At 35.9% G+C, this 18,957-nt stretch overlaps 1 protein-coding gene across 1 annotated transcript in view; it reads left to right on the forward strand.

The window, feature by feature from the left end:
• Positions 1-9,890: 9,890 nt before the first annotated feature.
• The window catches only part of LOC129747480 (suppressor of hairless protein-like), a 52,104-nt gene continuing 43,037 nt past the window's right edge, over positions 9,891-18,957 (forward strand). The window contains exon 1 of the mRNA XM_055741722.1: positions 9,891-10,531. The gene's annotated coding sequence lies outside the window, so the exon portion shown is untranslated. The remainder of the gene's footprint in view (positions 10,532-18,957) is intronic.

Genomic DNA, 18,957 nt, shown 5'->3' on the forward strand with positions numbered 1-18,957 from the left:
AGATTTTCTTTTTCAAAACTCATTGCGACAACAGTTTTCGATTATAGTTGCTTGTGAAAAAACGCATCAGAACTGATACTAGGATTTTAAATGGTGGTAAAATATTATTTAAGGTAAGCGTTAAATGCGACTTAAGCGATGAATACTGTTTTGCAACTTCGATGCCGCCAGAAAAAGACTATACATTTTTCATACCGCTTTTTGCCGAATTTCGGTGATTCAATCAACTTTTAACGAAGAAAGGTGGAGAAATAACTCCTGGGCGAGAAAGAAACGGCCAAATTAAGTTGAGATGACTCTCCCGACATGATTCTGATTTTTTTTTTAAAGAAAAAATGACATATTATATTTTTGTAAATCATTGTCATTTTTGTCTCTTTCGTCTACTTGTCATTTCTGATTATTTTTTTGTCATTTTTGTCATTTTGGTCATTTCTGTCATTTCTGTCAATTTTGTCATTTTTGTCATTTTTGTCATTTTTGTCATTTTTGTCATTTTTGTCATTTTTGTCATTTTTGGAAAATTTGTCATATTTATATTTTTTGAAATTTCTGTAATTTTTGAAATTTTTGTAATTTTGTTAATTTTTGTAATTTTTGTATTTTTTTTTGTCATTTTTGTAATTTTTGTCACTTTAGTCATTTTTGTAATTTTTGTAATTTTTGTAATTTTCGTTATTTTTGTAATTTTTTATATTTTCGTAATTTTTGTCATGTTTGTAATTCTTGTTAATTTTGTCATTTTTGTCATTTTCGCAATTGCTGTCATTTCTGTATTTTTGTAATTTTTGTAATTTTTGTAATTTTTGTAATTTTTGTAATTTTTGTAATTTTTGTCATTTTGGTAATTTTTGTCATTTTTGTCATTTTTTTCATTTTTGTTATTTCTGTCATTTTTGTCATTTTTGTTATTTTTGTTATTTTTGTCATTTTTGTAATTTTTGTAATTTATGTCATTTTTGTAATTTTTGTCATTTTTGTCATTTTTGTCATTTCTGTCATTTTTGTCATTTTTGTCATTTTTGTCATTTTTGTCATTTTTGTCATTTTTGTCATTTTTGTCATTTTTGTCATTTTTGTCATTTTTGTCATTTTTGTCATTTTAATCATTTTTGTCATTTTTGTCATTTTTGTCATTTTTGTCGTTTTTGTCATTTTTGTCATTTTTGTCATTTTTGTCATTTTTGTCATTTTTGTCATTTTTGTCATTTTTGTCATTTTTGTCGTTTTTGTCATTTTTGTCATTTTTGTCATTTTTGTCATTTTTGTCATTTTTGTCATTTTTGTCATTTTTGTCATTTTTGTCATTTTTGTCATTTTTGTCATTTTTGTCATTTTTGTCATTTTTGTCATTTTTGTCATTTTTGTCATTTTTGTCATTTTTGTCATTTTTGTCATTTTTGTCATTTTTGTCATTTTTGTCATTTTTGTCATTTTTGTCATTTTTGTCATTTTTGTCATTTTTGTCATTTTTGTCATTTTTGTCATTTTTGTCATTTTTGTCATTTTTGTCATTTTTGTCATTTTTGTCATTTTTGTCATTTTTGTAATTTTTGTTATATTTGTTATTTCTGCCATTTTTGTAATTTTTGTCATTTTTGTAATTTTTGTAATTTTTGTAATTTTTGTAATTTTTGTCATTTTTGTTATTTTTGTCATTTTTGTATTTTTTTTTATTTTGTACTTTTTGTCATTTTTGTCATTTTTGTCATTTTTGTCATTTTTGTCATTTTTGTCATTTTTGTCATTTTTGTCATTTTTGTCATTTTTGTCATTTTTGTCATTTTTGTCATTTTTGTCATTTTTGTCATTTTTTTCATTTTTGTCATTTTTGTCATTTTTGTCATTTTTGTCATTGTTGTCATTTTTGTCATTATTGTTATTTTTTTTATTTTGTACTTTTTGTCATTTTTGTCATTTTTGTCATTTTTGTCATTTTTGTCATTTTTGTCATTTTTGTCATTTTTGTCATTTTTGTCATTTTTGTCATTTTTGTCATTTTTGTCATTTTTGTCATTTTTGTCATTTTTGTCATTTTTGTCATTTTTGTCATTTTTGTCATTTTTGTCATTTTTGTCATTTTTGTCATTATTGTCATTTTTGTCATTTTTGTTATTTTTGTCATTTTTGTCATTTTTGTCATTTCTGTCATTTTTTGTCATTTTTGTCATTTCTGTCATTTTGTTCATTTTTGTTATTTTTGTCATTTTTGTCATTTTTGTCATTTTTGTCATTTTTGTCATTTTTGTCATTTTTGTCATTTTTGTCATTTTTGTCATTTTTGTCATTATTGTCATTTTTGTCATTTTTGTTATTTTTGTCATTTTTGTCATTTTTGTCATTTTTGTCATTTCTGTCATTTTTTGTCATTTTTGTCATTTCTGTCATTTTGTTCATTTTTGTTATTTTTGTCATTTTTGTCAGTTTTGTCATTTTTGTCATTATTGTTATTTTTGTTATTTTGTTATTTTTTAAATTTTAGTAATTTTTGTAATTTTTGTCATTTTTGACATTTTTGTTATTTTTGTCATTTTTGTCATTTTTGTCATTTTTGTCATTTTTGTCATTTTTGTCACTTTTGTCATTTTTGTCATTTTTGTCATTTTTGTCATTTTTGTCATTTTGGTAATTTTTGTCATTTTTGTCATTTTTGTCATTTTTGTCATTCTTCTCATTTTTGTAATTTTTTTTTTTGTCATTTTGTCATTTGGTCATTTTGTCATTTTGTCATTTTGTGATTTTCTCATTTTCTCATTTGTGTCATTTTTGTCAATTTTGTCATTTTTCATATTTTTGTAATTTTTTAATTTTTATAATTTTTTTATTTTTGTTTGTTTTTTGTAATTTTGCCATTTTTTTTGTAATTCTTTAAATTTTTTGTAATTTTGGTTTTTTTTTTGTTATTTTTGTCATTTTGATATTTTTTGTTATTTTGTTATTTTTGTTTTTTTTTTTGTAGTTTTTGTATTTTTTTCTTGATATTTTTGTCATTTTGGTCATTATTGTGTTTTTTTTTGTTTTTATAGTTTTCGTAATTCTTGTCATTTTTATAATTTTTTTTAATTTCTGTCATTTATGTATTTTTGTAATTTTGTGTAAGTTTTTTTTAAATTTTTTAGTGATTTTTGTCCTTTTTGTCATTGCTGTCATTTATGACATTTTTCTAGTTTTTGTCATTTTTGTTACTTTTTGTAACTTTTTTTCATTTTTATCTATTGGCATTTATGTCATTTCTGTTAATTTTGTCATTTCTGTCAATTCTGTGATTTTTTTCATTTTTGTTATTTTTGTCATTTTTTGTTATTTTTGTCAGTTATGTATTTTTTTATAATTTTTTCATTTTTATCTATTGTCATTTTTATCATTTCCCGCCACTCAGTTTCGCAACGCGTTGGAAATCTTTGAAGTTCTCTTTTTTTTACTTCCACGCTGCAAGAATTTCTTCGAGTCTCATAAGTTGGTAAAGCTAACCTAATGGGCTTGGCGACGAATTTGTTTCAAAATGCCTTTCTCCTGTCTGTGATGTTTTCGTATAGCAAAAGAAGACTTATGAAAAATATTCTTTTAATTTAATTGTAAGCGATTGAGAACAACATGAATCCTGAATAAGGAATTTTACCAAAATGTTCTGAAACCATTCGACCATACACAGCTCTTTTTTGTTGTAGTAAGCGGTGATAACCGATGACAATTATGTTAAAAAATAAAATTTGTTATTCTATTCCTAACCATCAAACGAACAAGTCGTTATTATTACAAAAGGTTATGGACCCACGTTACGTTTAGAAGATTTTGTCCTCAAGATATGGCTTCTCACGGAATTTCAAACCTTCCGGGCATAGAGCGACTTCAAGGCAGAGAGAACTGGGCAACATGGAAATTTGCCGTACAAACCTACCTCGAACTTGAAGAACTCTGGGATGCCGTTAAACCGAAGGTGAAACCGGATGGGTCTGATGTAGCAGTTGATCCAGTCAAGAACCGCAAAGCTCGGACAAAGATTATCCTCTTGCTCGATCCGATAAATTACGTCCACGTCCAGAATGCTTCAACGGCCAAAGAAGTGTGGACGAATTTGGAAAAGGCGTTCGATGACACCGGATTGGCACGGCGTATTGGTTTACTCCGGAAACTGATCAAGACGGATTTTGCGAGCTGCTCATCAATGCCGGAATATGTCAACACAATTATATCAACAGCCCATCAGCTAAATGGAATCAATTTTGCCATTTCTGAAGAATGGGTTGGTGCGCTGCTGTTATGTGGTCTACCCCAGGAATACAGGCCGATGATTATGGCCTTGGAGAATTCCGGCGTTGCAATCACAGGAGACGCCATCAAAACAAAACTGTTGCAGGAAATCCAAGTACCAACAGCGGATGTAGCGTTACTGGCAAAAGGCAAAAAAGGACACCACGGCAGACAGCAGAAGTTGACAAATTCATCATCAAGAGGACCAAAATGCAGGAAGTGTGGCCAACATGGTCATATCGCCAAGGAATGCAGAAGCAACAAGAAGGCTGAAGCGTTTTGCACCGTATTGTCGACATTCACATCCTCAAGCGACAACGACAGCGAATGGTTTTTTGATTCGGGGGCAACAGTTCATATGACCCGAAACAAAAATTTACTGAAAAACATCAAGCCCGCCTCAGGATCGGTTACAGCAGCGAATAAGGCAACGATGCAGATCGAAGGCTCTGGTACTGCTTTGTTGCAACCTCGATGTCAAGAAGATGCTATTCCCGTCAACGATGTGCAGTATATCCCGCAGTTAACGGTAAACCTTCTTTCGATCAACAAGATCGTCAGCAAGGGCTACACGGTGGTTTTCAACGATGCTGGTTGCAAGGTTTTGAACCGCGACGGTCAGGTTGCAGCTACTGGAACGCGTGCCAATGAACTTTTCAAGTTGGAACAACGTGAAGAAACGTTCAGTGCTCTAGTGTCCACCACCACATCAAGCTTGGACATATGGCATCGTCGCATGGGACATCTACACAAAACTACAGTTGAGAGACTATCCGATGGCTTGGCAATAGGTGTTAACTTGTCCAACAAGAACTGGTGCGATTGTGCAGTCTGCGCAATGGGAAAACATAGCAGACCCCAATTTCCAAACCAAGGTTCAAGAGCAGGCGATCTTCTTGAAGTCGTTCATTCAGATGTCTGTGGTCCTATGGAAGTAACGTCCATAGGAGGCAGCAGATACTACGTTACTTTCGTGGATGACAAATCACGCCGAATATTCATCTATTTTCTTCGAACGAAATCCCAAGACGAGGTACTCAAGGCTTTCAAAACTTTCCATTCGATGTCCGAGAGGCAAACTGGAAAGAAACTGAAGATTCTTAGAACGGACGGTGGTGGCGGTGGAGGAGATCTACCGCAAACTGAAACGCGAAGCAGGAAGGATTGGGTTGATGATTAATACGTCCAAGACGAAGTACATGCTGGCCTGCGGATCCGAGACCGACCGAACCCGCTTGTCCAGTAATAACAAGGTCACGATCGACGGCGACGAGCTGGAGATAGTCGAAGACTTTGTCTATCTCGGCTCACTGGTGACCGCAGACAATGACACCAGCCGTGAGATCCGGAGGCGAATTATCAGCGGAAGTCGTGCCTACTATGGACTCCACAAGCAACTGCGGTCGAGAAGACTTTGCCCTCGCACGAAGTGTAACCTGTATATGACGCTTATTAGACCGGTTGTTCTCTACGGGCACGAGACATGGATATTGCTCGAGGAGGACCTGCGTACACTCGGGGTATTCGAGCGACGAGTGTTAAGAACCATCTTTGGCGGCGTACAGGAGAACGGAGTGTGGAGGCGAAGGATGAACCACGAGCTCGCGCGACTCTACGGCGAACCCAGTATCCAGAAGGTGGTGAAAGCTGGCCGGATACGCTGGGCGGGACATGTTGCGAGAATGCCGGACGACTGTCCTGCAAAACAGGTGTTCGCTACGAATCCGGTAGGAACAAGACGAGCGGGGGCGCAACGAGCGAGGTGGTTAGACCAAGTGGAGCGTGATCTGGCGAACGTGGGGTGCCCGAGAAATTGGAGAACGGTTGCCATGGACCGAGTGAATTTTAGGAATTATGTTCGTCAAGTTATGTCGTGAGACGGAATACTATGTAAATAAATAAATAATCTTAGAACGGACAACGGTCGTGAGTATATTAACAAAGGGTTTTCCGACTACTTAGCTAGGTGTGGCATTCGACATCAAACTACCAACGATTACACGCCACAACAGAATGGTTTGGCCGAGAGAAACAACAGAACCATCGTTGAACGCGCCAGGTGTTTATTGTTTGAAGGTAACCTGGGTAAGCCATTCTGGGCTGAGGCAGTGTCGACAGCGGTTTACCTTATTAACCGCTCACCAACCCGTGGTCACGAATTAACTCCGGAGGAATGCTGGTCTGGTCGAAAGCCGAATCTATCCCATGTTCGAATCTTTGGTACCCAGGCGATGGCTCACATTCCGAAACCCAAAAGGCAGAAGTGGGATCCCAAGTCTCGAAAATGCGTTCTCATTGGTTTTGATCAAGAAACCAAAGGGTACCGTCTGTACGATCCAAAGAACAGACAAGTTTTTAGCAGCCGAGATGTCATTTTCCTGGACGAAGGTAGCACGAATCCGAAGGTGGAGGACACAGGTCGAACGATAATACGACTGGAGCTAGAAGAAAATGTGTTTTCGTCAGCAACTCAAGACCCGCCACCTGAGCCATCCATATCTTCTTTAGAAGATCCTTCCGCACCTGATGTGGTCCATTACGAGAGCGAAGCCGACGATTTTGATTCTGCAATGAGTGATGTCAGTACTTCATCCACAGATACCGTAACCGATGTGACCGTGCTCCCACCGCGACAAGTTTCATATCCGTCTAGGTCACAGACGTTGAGGCGCAGCGGTCGGGAGCACAGAATTCCAGGCAAGTATAAAGATTTTTTAGTATCTTGCAAAGGCTTGCCGTGTTCTCCTTCCCCACAGAACTTGCGAACACAAACCGATCCACCGGAAAGGGCGGAAATACGAGAGGCACCACTCAACTCACTTCACGTTAGCGAGATGTTGGGCGAGCGTGGCGATTCAACTGTACCCATTTCCGATGACCCTTTTACCCACCAAGAGGCTCTGGCTCGTGACGATGCTGATCGTTGGAAAACAGCAATGCAGGAGGAGTACGATGCTCTAGTTAGCAACGGAACTTGGACCATGGCGGAACTTCCGAAGAACCGAAAGGCAATTCCATGTAAATGGGTTTTCAAAACGAAGCTGGACTCCGACGGCAACGTGGACCGGTACAAGGCAAGATTGGTGATCAAAGGATTTTCGCAGCGAAAGGGGGTGGACTACAACGAAACGTATTCACCCGTGGTTCGTCACAGTTCGTTGCGATATCTGTTTGCGATGGCGGTCAAGCACGGATTGCAGATTCAGCAAATGGACGGCATAACTGCATTTCTGCAAGGAGAGCTCGATGAAGAAATTTACATGCAGCAACCCCCTCTCTTCAAGAACCAGACCAAATCGCTTGTTTGTCGTCTGAATAAGGCCTTGTACGGGTTGAAGCAGTCAAGTCGGGTCTGGAACCGCAAATTGGACATGATGCTCAAGAAGTTCGGGATGTTCCAAGCCAAATTTGATTCCTGCGTTTACTACCGCATCCAAGATGGAAACATTATGTTCGTGGCGGTCTATGTCGACGACGTTATGCTGTTCTCGAATGATGCTGAGTGGATGAACAAGATGAAGTCTTTCCTCAACGATAACTTCCGCATGAAAGACTTGGGTGCAGCTAGTTACTGTCTTGGAATCCGGATCCAGTACACCAAAGATGCGATAACGTTGGACCAAGAAAGCTACGTAGAAGCGATGCTGAAACGATTCAATATGGCGAGTTGCAATCCGGTGAAGGTTCCCATTCGAGAAAGACTGACCAAGGCGATGGCACCGAAGACTGACGATGAGGCGAAGAAGATGACCGAAATACCGTATCAGGAAGCTGTAGGTAGTTTCATGTACTTGGCCCAATGTACACGACCGGATATCTTATTCGCGGTCAATCAACTGAGCAGATTTAATTCAAACCCTGGAATTCAACACTGGAACGCTGTCAAGCATCTTTTCCGTTATCTTCGAGGAACGTCAAAAATGAAAATACGATACCGAAAAGATGGCAGCCCCGAGGTTACTGGTTACAGCGATGCAGATTGGGCGGCTGATCAAGATGACAGGAAATCGACGAGTGGATACATATTCACTATGCAAGGTGGTCCTATCTCGTGGAGTTGTAAACGCCAAACGACGGTAGCACTTTCAACCTGTGAAGCTGAGTACATGGCGTTATCTGGAGCGGTACAGGAAGCAACCTGGTGGAAAGGTCTTACTGGTCAATTCGAAGAAAGTGGTCCCCTGGTTATTCGATGTGACAATCAGAGCACGATTGCCTTTGCTCGGAATGGCGCAACAAACTCCCGTACCAAGCACATCGATTTGCGTCATCACTTTATCCGAGATCTTCTGGATAGACGAGTTGTGGAGATCGAACATGTGGCATCCGACGATCAAGTGGCAGATGGTCTTACGAAGCCGTTACCCCGAATGAAGCTGGAGAAGAACCGAGAAGCTATGGGTGTCATCGCTTAAGGAGGAGTGTTGTAGTAAGCGGTGATAACCGATGACAATTATGTTAAAAAATAAAATTTGTTATTCTATTCCTAACCATCAAACGAACAAGTCGTCATTATTACAAAACCTCTCCTGAGTTGCTTGAAAATGACTATAAATGAATTGTGAAATTACAACTCAACATGTTATTTGGACATTTTTGAGTTGGTGGTCCACAACTCCCCACAGTATAAAAAAAAAACTTTTTCTCAAACAGTCAGAACTTTAATAAATTTTTTTTGCCAAATGATACGTTAGAAACGTAGAAAACCATACCATTTATTATTTTACCTTTATAAATCATCCCCCATCCTTTTTCTGCGTGTAGCTTTGTCGAAAACAAATTTGAATTGGCCTAATTTTACAACTCTTACGGCATCTACACTGACTATAGAAAATTTGAAAATAATATAATCGTCCTCCCGTCTTTGAGGCTGAATGTTTGAATGTTAGTAAGTAACGATAATATTCCAATTTCTGATATGAATTAAACTGATCATCATCAGATTTATCTCACGAAGTAATTTTTTAGTCGGGCTTCCATCGCTGTCAAAGCAGCACCGGGAAAGTGCACAAACGTGGCAACATGGCGTGGGAACCGCTACAGGTGTTCATTCTCAATTATTCATTCCCATTCTCGCCGCGTTCGAAATTCGTCCGGCAAATAAACTTCTTTCCAAGGTGTGTATATATTCAGGAGGTGTTACCGAATATCGAATTCCCGATTCAGCCATTTTGGCTATGTAGGCTATGCAACTATACGGAACTCATGAAGTTTGTTTACCAACAAACCACCGAAAAGCTGAGCAAAAAATAAACAAACTCATTGAGAGCCCCGCTCACTCCTCGCCTACTTACTGTGAAAGTCGGAGAACCTAGTGTATCAAAAGACCTTGCTTCTTTCGTTCGGCGGATGCTCCCAGTTCACTCACACCACCCCAAAAGCGCACAGAGAGCGAGACTTTTGGCTCATTCTCAAATTTTGGACTGTTTTTCTTCGCCGTTGTAGGTATGTTGTTTTGGGATTGCCTGGCCTGGTCGCTGGAGATCGAGCAGCATAACTTTATGGGCGGAAGGGTGCGAGTTTTTTTTTATGAATCGAATAATTTAACTGTATTGTGCGGTGCTGCCAAATCCAATGGGAAAAGTGAGAAAAGCGAGAGTAAAGCATTGGTTAGCTGCTGGAGAGCAAGGCAGGTTCCAGTTCCAGCCATCGGCCAGGGCAACTGATTGCTAGGCGTACGGTTCCGTTCATACGATATCGTGGATGCATTGAGTAAAGTCGCGCGTTCATCATCTTTGTCGGGCTCACTCTCTCACACTTCTGGACTGTGTTTTTTAATTGTCAATGAGGTGAAAGAATACGGGAACTAAATTAATGCAAAGAAACATTCGTGTGAATTTCTGCACATTGGACATCATTAAATATTTACCATTGTCGATGGATAAGCCGTGCTAGTGATACGACGCAACTGTTGAGTGCGCTCAAGTGCAGTAGTTTCAATAAACATACGCCGGAAGAACGCAAGCTGTTACAGTGTTTCTGGTATACCGTTGTTATCCGGTCGGTGGCATAGGGACATCATTGGTGTCGCGTTTGGTTTGTTCCCATTGAGGGAAGGCAAATTTGAAATCGCCCACGGACCAGTGAAAAGTGAGGTTATGTTTGTAGTGTTCGTATAGTGTAGTTAGACCTATCATATGCTCATTTGGCTTTTCGGTCATCCGGGTCTAATTTTGGCCATTCGACGAAACGGCTACCAGTGACAGTTTCCTTTGATCTGTCGGGAAAACTTGAACTTGAGATTGCGGATTTAGGAGTTGTTTCGGTTTTCCGTTTGTAGGTAAGTGTTGTGGCTCGCTGTTACTTTTTTGTGTGTGTTTGTATTCGGCTAGCTACGAGTGCTGGGAGAGAAAAAAAAATTATGTTGTGTTTCCAAAATGTGCTGTTGTGTTGGTATTGATAGTGGTTGCCAGATGTTTTCTAGGTTTGTTTACTCATAACCGTTTTTTGATGAATGGAACCAGTAAAATAAATTTTATTAGAGTTTTGAAAAGGTTATTCTCGCTTATCATTATGAAATGATTCATTCGAACAGAAGTTATCTGGCGACTTAAAAATTATACAGTAACTATGATCTTCACGATTATGACTTAACAGAAAGTTATTAAATTATTTATCAATTACTGTTGTTGTAGAACTTTTTGCTTTATTTGAAAATTGGTTTTACTAATATCTTGTGGGTAAAACTACTTTTAAAGTAAATTGGTATGTAGGGGTAATTAATTCTAAGTGTCCATATGCGCATAAAGCAGTTTGCCGAAATGGCTGATAAATGAACATAATATCTAAAAATCTAATTTAAAAATTCAAACTGCGTTTTGAATCTTTTTTTTCGAGTACATATGACCCATTCCAGCGTGACGTCACAACGTTTGCAAAACAATTTTTTGGTATATTGTATGTAAGTTTTACAGGTCATATTGCACATTGTTAAAAATTGTACATCATAGGGTCAAAATTTAATTCTCTACAATTTGAAACCAAAAGTATTTGTATAGAGTAAATAGTTAACAAAATATAACCAAAAGGAATCGTGACGTCACAACGCGCCTCTTTTCCCACTTTTCTTTTTTTTTACAACGTCGCAATTTTCTGCTCTTCTATTTGATCAAATTTTATGAAAATTTCAGAAAAGTATCGATTCATTACAACCAACAAATCACTGTTTTTGATTTTTTTAAATTTTGATTTCAATTTATTTTAGAGCGATTCAGTTTCGTGACGTCACAACGCACCATTTTTTTAAAGCAGGGTTTTGCAAAGCGTTGTGACGTCACGAAATTTGATGGTTAGCTACATGAAATAAATCGAAGTATAATCTTGAAATGAATACTTGATTTACTTAAAATGCTTAAAAACTTAATAAATAATGTGATTTGGTGATGAAATCGATCCATTTATTCTCAAAAATTAAATGGAATTTAATCTCAAAGGCCCATATAAGCAGATAAGGTTTGCAACACTGCTCACATCAATTTTATTCGAAGTTTTTTTATCCGATCATGTGAATATTATTTAGGAAAAAACTAAAACTAGGAAATATTTATTTGTAAAAGCGTTGAAATGTGTTTCTGATTCTTTTTAATCTTTAATTGCAAAGGAAAGGAAAAATAAATGATAATTTCAAAGCCATCGATCTTGCCAAAGATAGTTAATCGACACTAGAGTGCCTAAATCAGCCATCTAATGAAAATCTTATAAGTTGCAAGCTTTCATTATGACAAATAGTTTATCTCAAGATCCCATTTCGACAATGGTTTAGTTAAAAAGGTTTTTGAGTTTCAAAATTAGCTTCTGATGGGTCAAATACAAAAAATACATGAATTATCGTTAATCGACGCTAATTTTGAACGATCTAGCTGTTTTATGATAACTCTAATCGAAACTAATCGAAACGCGTTCCTCAGATAAAATATTGTCATAATCAAAGCTTTAAAATACTCAAATTAAAAGAAAAATTGGTTGATAAAGACCTAAATTTTTGACGAAAAACGGTTTTTTTTATCATGCCGAACCAAATCTACATAATTCCATACAAATTTCAGGTGCGTTGCGCAACCTCTTTCCTAAGAATAATCTGACCCAAATTTTGCATGAGACCTTGTGGTAGTACATATTTGAATTTATTAAATTTTGTAATTCAGTTTAAAGTCTCTTTTGTGAGATTTTGTGTGAACACGGGGTTCGATTTGGATTTTCTAGTGACATTCTTTGAGGTGGAAATTTCAATAAAAGCAGTTTTCTATTAAAATAATTGAATTAATTTTAATAATTTATTTTCTATGAAAATCTTATGATTTTTTTTAATAAAAAAGTTAATGTATTAAGTTTACCAGTTTACCAGACTTTTTAAATCTCATTACATTTATTTCATGGAACTTATTTTGTTTGAACATAATGCCAGAAAGAAAAAGAAGCTTCTAGCGGTGTTTTTCATTCTAACATAGATATATGAAGTACTAGATCTTTAACAAGATTTTTATTCAAATCACAGATAACTACCTGCTTTATGATTCACAAATATTCTTTTACAAAATCGATGAGGATTTCATTTGTTTGATAGTTTGTTTATTCTTGAATCAAGCGTTTTTAAGTGCTGTTAAATATGTTTTATTAGAAATGTTTAAAAACAACTAAGTTAATGCAAAAAAAAAATTAGTTTCTTTGAAAACTTGATAATAGAATTCGTTTATTGAAGCACAATGTTGTGTTGAACTTGTATTGAAGAAATACTATCAGAGTGTTAAGGTAAAAAGTCTTGAACGTTTTCGAAAAAAAGTAAATAAATTTTCGTGACGTCACAACGCATTCTTTACCCGAGTGCAACTCACAACCTGCTAAACCGATTTTCAATCTAAAAATTGCATTTAATTCCACTCAAAAAGTTTGAAGAGACCTCCAATTTTCGACAATATATGAAATTTCAGTAAATCATAAATTTAAAAACAGTAGAATTTTCGTGACGTCACAACGCTTAAAAATAGATACCTTTATCAACGACTCTAGAGCGTAAACTTGCAGTAACTGTTATTTATCCTATATCATGCTTAAAAGATGGCTTTTCTACCATCATTTTGCAGTAATTTGTTTTGACATAGCTAGATTTTTGACAAAGTTATGTTATGAATGAAGAATATTTGCAAAAATCAATTTAATTTCATACTAAAATTTTCAAATTTCAACGTTAACATACTCAATTCTAAAAAAAGGTAGCTGAATATCTTTTTATGGAAAATGACACTCAAGAAATAACCTTTCTAACGCTATGTAATTTATATTTGGATAATGAAAAATAAAAATCGGTTCTCCAGTTGAGGGGTGCTCGGAATGGGTCATATATTGAATTTTAAAAATCATGCGTTCAGAAATTCGAAATAAAAATAAAGTTGCTTAAAAAAAATAATTAAAGCTTTGAGCAGAGTTTCATATAAATGATAAGATATTTGAAAAAAAAAAAACAGGTCAAATATAGAAAATATATGCTTTTTATCATTCATCATCATTTTAATATTGTACCTAAAGCTCTTATCATAATGCTACGGTGAGAATGGTAGAGCTTAGTAATAATTTAATTATACAAATTATCATATAAGGTACACCGGGGCAAGTGCAAACTCGGGGCAAGTGCAAACGATCAACTTTCCTCTGTTACAAAAAAATTAAAAAATAATTCTTCTTCTAGAAGTTGTTGTTGTTGTCTAAACCAACAATCTGACATAGATAAACTAAACCTTATTTTAATTTTTCAATAAAAACACGGCACTGTTTGATTACACACGAATTCAAATACGTACTAGACATGAAAAGTGTGTTTTTGTTTTGCTTTTTTTGGCTACAAAAAAGGGCATTCAAATCTGATTTTTCCTTGAAAGGTGAGTGTTTGGGACTGATATTCAAGTGAAAGCAGAAAATTTATGATAAATTTTCAGTATACCCTGAAAATTGGGAAAATAATATTCACTCCTGTCAACCCACACTGCGGGGCAAGTGCAAACGTACCTTTAAGCCATATAACATCAGACATTTAAAAAAAATCATCTCAAAATTGGTTCAGCATTATATTAGAGTGGTCAGAAAGGGTATCCAAAGTGTTGTATCTGAAGCGGATATTCAAAATTCCGTAATGCCTTGGCAAATGAAGGTCTTTTGCTTCAAACAACAGTCATCAAAACTGAGGTTCCAAAAAGTAATTAATATTGAAGAAAAACAGCAAATACATAAAAAAAAAAGTTGATAAAACATACCGGAACATGTATTAAATTCGTTTTAGTAACGATACACTGACGCATCTTTGAATAAGTTTGGGAAAAGCATTGCGTTTGCACTTGCCCCATAAACGGGGCAAGTGCAAATTTGAAAATTTTTTCACAAAAGTGCCGTTACTTTTTGCCAACATTTTTTAATTTTTCACTTTCAACGGGAATTTGTTGAGAACCATTTTAATGATGCAACGAACGATAATTGATAATTTTTGAAGATTTACATATTTTTCTAGGACATGTGAAAGTTGAACTATGGTGAAAACCGTTTGCACTTGCCCCGGTGTACCTTACCTATTTTATTTATATTATTACAAGCTGACCCGGTGTGATTTGCCACACCTTCCAAAAATAAATTAAATTTGTTAAAATAACTGAAATCAAGTTTTATTTCTTAGGCAGCATTTCAAACGAAATTTTAACATAATTAAGAAGCAAACGCTTTAAAAAGAGAGCAAAAAACTGAAATTTTTAATTTCACTACAAAGATGATTTAATAATATTTTCTTAAAATTTTTCTCTAGATTTGTTTTTCAAGATCTGAAACTTTTACTGTTTTTATAAGCTTCAAAGAGTTTATAATGATGTCAAAATGTATGTTATAATGATATGGACTTCCAGCCTTTTCCACTTATTTTTTTCGGGGATTTCTAGCCTTTTCCACCTTCTAGTGTAAGAAGAGCTCACGAACTACTATAAAATCATTTTTAGTATCTAAAAGACGTTTAATTTTGCTTTATTTGTCTGATAAGTATTCTAATTTTGCCAAATATAATCTTTATAAGACTTGCCTTTTTTCCGAAATAAAGGAGGGTCTTAAATTATTTGTACGCCAACAACCTCTCTTCCTTTCGCTTGATAAGTTCTCGATTTATGCCAAAAAACTTGTATGGAAGCCCTGATGGTTAATAAATTTTCGAGCCAAACCGCGCAATTTATATGGAACTCCCTTTGTCCCTCCCGTCTTCACACTGCAATGCAGAAAGGTTCTTTACAATCATAGAAACATATCTGGTACCCAAATACCTTCCCATGTTAAAATCATGGTTAATAATTTTTGTAGACATGACACATTACAGGTATCAGGTATCAGAATGGGGGTAGGCTTAATAGCGGCACGTTATCCAAACATACGGGAAAATTGTGCCTAGCCTTTTTTTATCCAAGATTTCATCATTTACCTGAGAAATCTGAAAAACCTATAAAAGGAAGAAATAAATTCAATCTATTTAAGATGGCATAAAGCCTTTCCACTAGGGATTATTAGCATTAAAACTCTTTTCTACATTCGGTAAGGAATGATAGAATGTTTTTTAAGTTTAATTTCTTAAAATCAGATTCGCTTAAAGCGTAAGATCCCAGAGTACGAAAACGTAGTCTGGCAAATGAGGGACAGTTACATATAAGATGGAAGGGATCTTCCACATCTGATTCACAACTACCACATACTGGAGATTCAGCACGCTGAATGTTGTGCATGTGATAGTTGAGTTTACAATGACCGGAGAGTGCTCTGATCAAGATGCTGCAATGAGATTTATTTAAAGTTAATAAGTAACTCGATATGATTGGAGATGGTTTTTCTAAAAATAATTTAGTTTTACGACAAGTGTCCAACTCTTCCCAGTATCGTTCATGCTGGTTAGAGGACCAAGTTTGAATTTGGTTTCTGAACCAACATGGTGATATTGGGACAGCCGGCTCTGGTCCGTAAAATTCCTTTTCCGACCCAGCTCTAGCGAGTTCGTCGGCGCATTCGTTTCCAAAAATTCCCTTATGTCCGGGTACCCATAGAAGGTTTAATCCATTGCCTTCAGCAAGTTCTTCGATTGCTTTCCGGCATGCGATTACCAGTTTTGATCTAGAACTGGAAGCACTGAGTGATTTGATAGCTGCTTGGCTATCTGAACAGAAATAAATTGTTCTGAACATAATCTTCTTTTGAAGTGCAATTTGCACTCCATACATAATAGCATATAGCTCAGCCTGAAAGACTGTACAATATTTTCCTAGAGGTTTAGCATATTCTATGTTCAACTCGTGACAGTAAATTCCTGCACCTGCACGGCCGTTTGATAATGAACCGTCAGAATAGAATACAATATGAGAGGACATTTGGTCCTCTACGAAACCTGATAACCATTCTTGAGGAGAAGGAAATTTGACTTTAAACCCCATGTAGGGAAAACTACTCGAGAGTGTTAAATCGTTTGGCGCTAGATTAAACTTGTTTAATCTAACTAATTCAGGCCACACATTTGTATGACTCGATGATCTTTCGATATTTCCTGACAGCCAGAGACCAACTGCCTGTAGACGAAAAGCACATGAGAAGGCTTCCTGTTTTAGGAACAAGTGTAGAGGTTTGATAGAAAACAGAGCTTCTAGTGCTGCAGTAGGAGTTGTAGTGAACGATCCGGACATCCCCAAAAGACACATTCTTTGAAGGTGATTTAGTTTAGTCCGAACTGTTGCAACTTCTCCTTTCTGCCACCACACTAGACACCCATAGGCCAGAATTGGTCTTACTATTGTGGAGTAAATCCAGTGAATATGTTTGGGTTTGAGTCCCCAGTTTTTTCCGATTGCACGTCGGCATTGTCCGAAAGCCATGCATGCTTTTTTGATTCTGAATTCGATGTGATCAGACCAGTTTAATTTGGAGTCAAGAATGACACCCAAATATTTAACTTGATTAGACACGGTGATTTCGGAACCATAAAACAGCAGAGGGCGCACCCCGCGGGTGATACGTTTTTTAGTAAATAAAACAATATTAGTTTTTAGAGGATTAACTGAAAGTTCTACATGAGAACACCATCGTTCAACAGAGCGCAGAGCTTGTTGCATTATATCAAATAATGTGCTTATGCACTCTTACCAGCAGAAGATAATCATCTGCGAATCCATAGGTTGGTTTTCCACGGTCATTGAGTTTTCTCAACAAGCCGTCTGCAACTGGGTTCCACAAAAGAGGTGATAGTACACCTCCCTGTGGGCAACCACGTGTGCTAACTTTTGTTATTGAAGCCTGTCTTAAAGACGAATGAAGATTCCTGTTACTTAGCATTGCGCTAATCCAGTTAGTTATAACACTAGGCACTCCATGAAGTAGTACCGCATCCATTATTGATGTAAACGAGACATTATCAAATGCTCCTTCTATGTCTAGAAATGCTCCTAGACATGATTCTTTCTGTGAAAAACTATTTTCAATATTATGTACTACGTTGTGCAGAAGAGTTAATGTTGATTTTCCTGTTTGGTATGCATGTTGTGTCGCATTAAGCGGATGTTGGACAAGGCATTCTTGCCTGATATGATGATCAATTAAACGTTCAAGTGCTTTTAATAGAAATGAACTTAGACTAATAGGACGAAAGCTTTTGGCTTGTCATGTCGTTTTTCGAGAAAATCACGAAATTTTTACAAATATTTCGAGACATGTGGTCATTTAAGCAGATGAAATAACTATCCTGAAGCGAATTTTTTTGTTGACGAAATGATTTTCTGGAGTATTGATAAGAAGCTTCACAAGAAGAAAAGTACGTTTTGTTCCCAGTGTATCACCAGTGATCCACTTTACTTACTCAAAAATTTATATGTTTTAGTTGAAATCTAAGTAAACCATCATTTGATTTTGCTTGCATAAGCAACCTTCTGCACATCAGTAATTTTATTTGAAGGAAATTATAAAAAAAACTTGTCAAATTATTGAACAACAAATGACGACTTGATTTAAATACGAAAAAAATCCGACTTTTTTGCAGCTTTTGATCTGCCAAGCAAAACCTAGCGAACCGATTTTCTTCAAATTTCGTGCGATGTTTCTTCCCTCATATCCACACATTCGGTGAAAAAATGGTGTTGATCCAAAGCGCCCAGTTCAAATGCGAGCTGTTCAAAGTTGTGGATCACCTGTGCTACCATGGGAAGGAAAGGGTTAAATTCGTTTTAGTACGATACACTGAGCATCTTTGAATAAGTTTAGAAAAGGCATTGCGTTTGCACTTGCTCCCATAAACGGGGCAAGTTAAACTTAGAATTTTTTTCACAAAAGTGCCGTTGCTTTTTACCAAAATTTTTCACTTTCAACGGGAATTCGTTGAAAACTATTTTAGTGATGCAACAAACGATAATTGATAATTTTTGAAGACATACATACATATTTTTCCAGGACATGTGAAAGTTGAACTATGGTGAAAACCGTTTGCACTTGCCCCGGTGTACCTTACAACCAACGCCTCGAAACGAAAAGACACGCCTAGTTCTGATAAGCGAGTTGAGGATCGTTTGAAAAATGATGTCAAATTCCTTCGTATACTCAAAAAAAAATTATGTGAAACCTATTTGGATTTTGCATAGGAAATAGACCTCGCGTAACAAACAAAATTTACGTAGTGTTCATATGTGTTGTAGCTGAGTTCCATTTGAAGGCCGAATGATA

Source organism: Uranotaenia lowii, chromosome 2 (genome assembly GCF_029784155.1).
Source record: "Uranotaenia lowii strain MFRU-FL chromosome 2, ASM2978415v1, whole genome shotgun sequence".
NCBI classification, from domain to species: Eukaryota; Metazoa; Arthropoda; class Insecta; order Diptera; family Culicidae; genus Uranotaenia; species Uranotaenia lowii.